This window comes from Perognathus longimembris, chromosome 7 (assembly GCF_023159225.1).
Source record: "Perognathus longimembris pacificus isolate PPM17 chromosome 7, ASM2315922v1, whole genome shotgun sequence".
Taxonomy (NCBI): Eukaryota; Metazoa; Chordata; class Mammalia; order Rodentia; family Heteromyidae; genus Perognathus; species Perognathus longimembris.
In genome coordinates this window covers 40,462,196-40,470,021 of record NC_063167.1, presented here as the reverse complement: position 1 = coordinate 40,470,021, position 7,826 = coordinate 40,462,196, and the positions used below count along the sequence as shown (strand labels likewise).

The following is a 7,826-nucleotide window of genomic DNA, read 5'->3' as shown; positions in this document are numbered from 1 at the left end:
TGGTCTTATCTGAGTCTTTCACTTAAGGATAAAATTAGTGTTAAGACATACTATGTGATTTTAGTGGAAAAGATCCAATGGTTAGGAAAATTCGCCACGGTGCAGACTGCAGACTCTTATTAAACAAGAGGGGGCGGGGTTAATAAAATGAAACATCTCCTAGGCCTTTCCTATCCAGGAGACCTGAACCAAACAGTATGATCCCATCTAAACTAAATTGCACCTCCAACATTATCACAAGCTGCTGGAGGCTCTCCAATTACAAGTAGCATTGGTCTTTTTTTTTAAAAAATGCCTTAGGTAGCCAGACTTGAATCATGAAAATTCTCCAGAAGTGCCTGGGTTAACGTCCCAAAACTGAGTATGGGGTTGGAAAAAAGAGAGTTAACTTAGTAAACCGCTCAGTAGTGGAGAAGGAAGGACTGTGCTTCCAAACATCTCCAGGCCAGCCTTGGGTGCGCAGGAAATGCCAACCCTTCCCCTTAAGACAGACCCTCGCCCCAGCAGATAACATAAGGGGTCAGGCCAGGGAACCAAGGCCTGTCTGGAGTGAGACTTTAAGAGGTCAGAGTAGAGAGAGCAAAGAAGGCAAGCACAGGCCCACGGGCTGGCAGGTTACGGAACCGTCTTCCTGGCCTTGCAGGCTGAGGCCCCGGGTGCCCACGTGCGACTAAGAGGAGAGTCACTTACTTGTCCAATCGGAAATTACACTCTAGCTAGCGGGGCCTGCAAGCTGGCTGCAGCGCCAAGCACCCCGGCTCCCCGCGGGGCGGTCCCGCGCAGCCTGCAGCCCCGCCCCGCGCCGACCACGCCCCCCGTCGGCCGAGGCCTCTGTAAGACGCTTCGCGATTGGCCCTTTTAAACCAGATTCACGATTGGCCAGAGCACGCCGGCCCCACCTCCTTCCATCCCAAAGCCGAGTGGCTCTTTTCACCACGTCCCAGTGGGGCGTGGACCACCCGCTTCCTGGTTCCTCCCGCCCTCCTAGTCTTAGACTTTTGCGTAGTGGGGGCGTGGCTTTGTCAGCCCGGGCTGGGGGAGTCCACCTAGCCCCGAGTTATTCCCGAGCAACTCTGCAGTCCGCGACGGTCTTAAGTGTGCTTCCTGTAACTCTGCTCCTCAACCACTCAGTAAGAATCAAAACGGCTGAATGCCAGCAATTCCTGAACACTTACTTTGTGCCAGGCCTTGTGCTTGGTGCCTCACAGGATTTTACTTTTCTAACCCTGCGGCTTACCCACTGACGTTAGGAAGGAGGTTATGTAAAGTCGACCGGATGGACGGGAGTCTTACAGTGCGGTGGGGACCAGACCCATCAACCTAATAATTCTCATATCCGTAACTTTTTCAGTAAGCTTCTTATACTTAGCCATTCAGAGAGTCCAAAATGCTTTTAGCTTTTCCGAAGGAACCAGAAGAAACATTCCTCTGGCCCTCCTATCTAAACTATTTCCATTAAAATAAAAAAAAAAGGTAGGTTCTTAGGCTGAAGAAACTTGAGATATGGTGATTTAGCAGTCTTGAGTCCTTTAAAGACTTTGTTCTCCTAAAAAGGAAACTGGGGCTTAGGAAAGACAGCATCTTTTCCAGAACACGCTAGATGTGGGAGAAGTAATTGAAATTATTTAAATGAGGTACTCTTGTGTGTCAGAAATGTGTTGCTTGTCTGCTATCTGTATAATAACCCCTGTAAGCAAATGATCTTAACTTGGGCTTAAGAGTGAGGACCCTGGCTCATTGAGGCTGAGGGTACACAGTCCATGGTATGTGTAACATGCATGTTGAAATCTGGGTTTGGATTTCCTTACATTTCCAACAGTTATTCAAATAACTAGCTGAAGACTGAGATCTATTACTTAGCAACTCGTGAATCAAGTATACAAAAGGAAAAGTAACATTAATTAAGCTCATCTCATCTTCCCATAGCATTAAAAAGAGAAAATGAAATAACAGCTATGCAGACAAAACATCACATACTGAATACAAGATATATCTTCCAAATCTTCCTCCATGAACCCCAGGAGTGGAATAAGTCAAGTATGCTGATTGTCTCATAAACTATGGCAGGAGGTCTTGGCTTGGCTAGACTTGAAGTAGTGTGGATTTGCTGCCTAGCCTTTATGGATAATTTTCTCTAGGCTTTTACATATTCATCTTTTTAAAAAATGTTTCCTCTTACTGCCATACTACCCAATGGCAACGATAGAATAGTGGCTGGGACTCCACCAGCCATTCTGGATCACCAAAGGACCCCAGGAATTAAAGCCACAAATGGCAAAGCAAAAAAGAACAGACAACTAGACCAAGAAAATATAGTACATATGTGCAATGGAATCTTACTCATCCATAGGAAGAATGATATATCATTTGCAAAGAAATGGATGGACTTGGAAAAAAAACTTGTAATGAATAAAAATAACTCAGGCCCAGAGATAAAGGCCTTTCTTTCCTATGTAGAAGTTAGACATAATATACACATATATATACATATATGAGTTTGTATGTGCATGTGTGTATAGAGATGGTTGTATGAACATGTACACAAACATATCAACCAAAGTATGATATATTCAGGGAAGAATTCAAATGATGTAACTCCTTCGAACCACTAACTCACAGTGTAACAAAATGAATACCAGGAAGTTGGTACTTGAGATGGGAGTGGGGCAAGGGGAGAAAGGTAGACAATAAACAGACAATGTAGGGGAGAATGAAACTAGGAATATTTATTTAGGAGAGATGGGGAGAAGATGAAAAAAGTAATATTAATGACTGGATTGTTCTCGTAAATTGTCATGTTGAATGCTACCCTTTTGTATAACTCCTTAAATATTATATATATGTACCAAGACTTTATTTTATATATACATACATATATGACTTGGATTTCTAACACCATGCAATTGCCAGATCAGATCAGTTCCAAGTGCTTATTCTAGACCACTAAATTAAAAAAGGACAGAAAAGAAAAAATAAAAGGCTTTCTCTATGTAAGCTACTTTGAGTTTGTGTTTCCTGTCACATGGAACCTTACCTAATGACAACCCACTTAGATTCTTTACAACTTGGAACCTTTATAGCAGCTGAAGAAAGTGCCACCTATAGAAAACAGCCTAGAAAGTGTAACTTGTTGCAACTCATCCAACCAAGTGGCCAAGGGGAGATTTCAGCTTGGGCCTGTGGCCAATTCTCATTCTCTTTTGCAATTATAATAGGCTTTCTATTATGAATGAATTAATCATCTCTCACTTACTTCATTCCATTCCTTTATTCCAGAGGTTTGGCCCTCATTTCTTGTAAAGGACCAGACAGTAAATATTTTAAACTTTGTAGGCCATATCATCCCTGTTGTGACCACCCAACTCTAGTTTGTAGTGTGAACGCAGCCAAAGACAATAGTAAATGATTGGAGTGAGTATGTTTCAATGAAACTTTCTTTGTACAAGCAGGCAATGGACTGATGAGGCCCATGTACCAGCCTGTGATTTGTTCTATTCTGATGCTCCATCACAAAAGCATATTTTAAGTGGGGGTTGTGACACTGAAGGAACACTCACACTGTGGCCCAGCATAAAACTGAATGACATAGTGGTTTAAAGAAAAACTCAAATGCTGCAAGATCAGGCTGTGTGTTCATATCTGCCATTGCAGTGGTTTGAATGTGTCCCCCAGAAAGCATGTGTTAGTAATGTGATGTTCAGTGTCATAGTATTGAGAATAGGGATTAGACTGTGAGGGCTCTGTCTGAATAAATGGCTTAATGCTGAAATTTTAAGAGTTTGTCTACTGTAAAAGAAGAAACTTTTTACTAAGCCCACCTTCCCTTTTTCACACTCCACTTTCATGCTGGGATGACCAGTTTCTGTTGAAGTCGTACAGTTTCAGATGTTCTATTCCAACAGCAGAAAATGGACTAAATGTTTCAAGACAGTTACTGAGAGCAGATCAGTATCCTGACTCATTCCCAGTGGCTTTTCCCCTCTTTCCCCTCTCTCCCTCTATCTCTCTTTCCCTTTCTTTCTCACATATATATATATATATATTTATGTATATACACATATATGTGAGAAAGAAAAATTAAATATTATATATATTATATATCCTCTCTTTACCTGTCTCTCACATATATATACACACATGCATACATATATATATATGTGTGTCTATGTATATATACATGAAATATTGTCCATGATTCTCTGATGTCTATGACTTCAGAGAGGCCAAGAAAAGAAGCTATATGTAATCATATTTGAAAAGCACTTAACATTATCCATCTATACATACCCCATCCCAGAATACAGCAGATACCTAGAGTAACCACTTTCCCCCTCCCCAACTCTACCTAAAGGATTACTATGTTACATTTCTTTATAAGACTTGGTTACTGAAACATCTAGACACTGCTAGGGTCATGGCCAAGCAGCATAAAGATCCTGCAGTGTCATTAGAAGTTAAGTACTGCCAGTCACACCAGCGAATCAGCATGTTGGAATCAAGCAAAACAAAAAAGCTGGGTTGTGAAACCCAAGAAGCAGCTGAACTAGAAATTTATGCAATTTCCTTTCTGCTCAAAAATATTTCTTTGAAGCTTTGGATGACAGAGAGAAGATCTTGTGCTCTGTCTAGAAACTTAGAGAGGCCCTGTGACTCCCTAACATTCTCTTATGCATTTACCTTTTTTTTTTTAAATTAACATCCTGCTTCTCACCAGAGAAAGGAGATTTTCCCCCCAAGCGTCCCAAAGTCATGGCAAATAACTAGGTATCATGCATTCATTATTCACTTATAAATTGATACATTATGTCTTCATTCATTTTTTAAAAATTTATTGAATGCCTACTCTCATGACACAAAAGAAATAGTGCTGCGATAATCATATATTTATTCTTTCAGTGCTAAACAGATAGAAAGCATTCAATACTGCTATGTCTTCTGACCAGTTCCATTTTCTAGATTGGAAGCCTTTAGAGGACAAGAGTTCTGCCTTCTACATTGTAATCTCGGTAACTAGCTATGTGTTTCTGAAACAGCAGGCAGTTACTTACTGATAAATAATTATGCTCACATCGCTTATCTGCCAAATTGGCTTTCCATTACTATTCAGATTTGTTATTTGTTTTCTCCTTTCTTCCATAATTTACCGCCTCCCTTAAGCTTGACGGATCTCGCTCTTCCAAATCCCTATCATCATCATATCAGTAGGGAAACTGCTGAACTAGTTCACTGGTACCCCAACTAATGATCAAAAAGGGAAAATCGCTGCAAAGAAAGTTCATCAAGAGCCCCACCACAGTCACCACCTAAGCCACATTTTGTATACAAAATAATTGGTTTGTTCAACTTCCATCTCCAAAGGGGAGTCATCAGCTCGTTTCCAAATGTTCGGTTAATGTCCCAGCTTAATTTATTACTTATCTATTTCTTTTACTTTCTCTCTGTCTGCCTGCATGACTTCTTTAATCCCTCCACTCAACAAATATTTAGTGAGGTCTGAGTACTTGCTTTGTACTAGCCTGGAGTTGGATACCATACTGAATGCAGATTGAGTGCAAAGGGTCCCCCAGGGCTGGTGTAAAGAAGAGAGGAAGAGAATGTTATAAGACAGGTGAGACTGTACTCATATTTGCTAAGTGCTGGGCCTGGACCTGCACATATAGGATCTCGGTCATTCCTCCCAACCACCCACAAGAGTCGGTGGGGATGATTACTAAAGAACAGAGGCTCACAAAGGTTGAGCAATTTGCCCAAGGTCATCTACCACAAGACACTGCAAGTCACACTACTGAAGATGAGATTTTGGCTGAGAAGCTGAGATGGGCAGCTCATAATGGACCCATAGGGTCCAAGTGAAGGTAACTCTTAATAATCCCACAGGCTTTGACTACAAACACCAGTTTTCTTCAAGTTTGAATTGCTCTCCCATTACCAGTTCCATGTTTACCTTGGGACCATCTAACCAGTTCTACACTCTCCACATGTTTCCTACCACTACCTCATGAGTGTCCCACTACCGGATGAGTGTCCCACAGAGTCTTGGACATGCATCATTTCAGTTTTTTTAATTTTATTATCTTTAAGTAGTTGTATCAATGAGTTGCTGTTGAAGAAAATAGTCTACGAATGCAATGCATCTTGATCAGTGTCAACCCTTTCAGCATTAAGGAGTCCTTTCAAACAGAACCACAAGCTATGTTATAAACCATGGAAACAATATGTAACCCTGAACTACAACCCATGTCATGTGTCTTGCAATGACACAGAGGTGACAAAGACAAGTTGAAGTCCAAGACATGATGACAAGGCAGGACTCTAGCTTGTGCTTGCAAAAAGGAGGTGAGAAGTCCTGCCACAAACGCACAGTCAAGGCCATAGATGCTGAGCCAACAAAGGAGGACAGCAGAGTCTACACAGCATGCAGACATTAGGTGACAGGCCTCTTCCATGAAACTCTCTAGATTCATAACATTTGCAAAAAAGCAGATTGATTCCAACTTGGCTGTATAGGAAGGGGGCTGTATATGGACTTACTTCCAGGTCTTCCAAAGTACACTTCTCTGCTGCCAATTTGTTCTGTACTCCAAGATACCAGATGAGGGGTTAATATAGCTGAAATCCACTTTCCACTTCACTGCCCAAGTCTCGTGCCTAAGAAACTGCCTGGTTGTACCAAAGATGGCAACTTTCTCTAATGCACACAAAGCACAAAATAGGACAGAGTAACTTGGCCTTCTCCAACTTTTACCATACACACATAGATGTATATGCACATAACTATACAAATATAACCATAAATGTGCACAAAGGAACAGAGGCAGAGAACCATATCTGTGTGCATATAATGTAGGAACATATACAGTCAGGTATATTAATTTTTTCCATCATGACAAAATCCTAAGTCTGAATACTTTATAAAGCATTATCTGTACCACAACATGGAAGTAATACAGAAGAGGAATCAGCTGCATGTAGAAGGGGACACATGCCTGGAATGACCTTGCTTTATAACAATCTGCTCTCAAGAAATCTAACTCACTCCAGAAAACCAGCATTAATCCTTTGAAGGACAGTATCCCTGGTGATCTAAAAGGCTAAACACCTGTCAGATTACTATGCTAGGGATGAAGCTTCCTAAACAAAAACCCTTCAAGAACATATTCAAACTATAGTTAAACCATTGCAATAGGACACACACACACACACACACACACACACACACACACACGTAAATTAATTCTTACATAAATACCATACACAAAAAATACAAGTTAGCCAGGATAAACCTCATAGAAGTAGACACAGATAGAAGTATAGATATATAGACACACTGACACACAAATACACTTACATATAAATACTTACACATACAGTCACATACTCATTTATATACCACATATATAGTGACAGACACACACAATCACATATACACATATAACCATACAGACATAAGAGACCATACCTATACACACACACACACAGACTGAGCCAGACATACATGCATACATCTGTAACCAGAACACTACTTTTAGCAATTTTACACTACTGTTTTTTATCAAATGTTTCATAACTAAACGATAATCATTTGCTTCTTTTGAAGATTCATTTTTTACTCATCCAATTACATATTTGATGACAATGTAGAGAAATAACATGATAGTGAGAACACTAAAACATCGGAGTGACACATCTCTGGATGGCCAGAATGGAGAACAAATGCTTACAGAACTCTGTGAGCATTTAAGTGGAGGTGACAGAAGGGCAGAAGATTGCCAATGATTTATAGTTGTCTCAAATAACCTTTTGCTCATAGGCATCAGTAAAGCAAC

The 7,826-nt window shown here is 40.6% G+C and overlaps 1 protein-coding gene across 1 annotated transcript in view; it reads right to left on the bottom strand.

Annotated features, from left to right (window-relative positions):
- The window catches only part of Fggy (FGGY carbohydrate kinase domain containing), a 380,313-nt gene extending 379,530 nt beyond the window's left edge, over window positions 1–783 (bottom strand). Inside the window, exon 1 of the mRNA XM_048351429.1 lies at window positions 691–783. The gene's annotated coding sequence lies outside the window, so the exon portion shown is untranslated. The remainder of the gene's footprint in view (window positions 1–690) is intronic.
- Window positions 784–7,826: the final 7,043 nt, after the last annotated feature.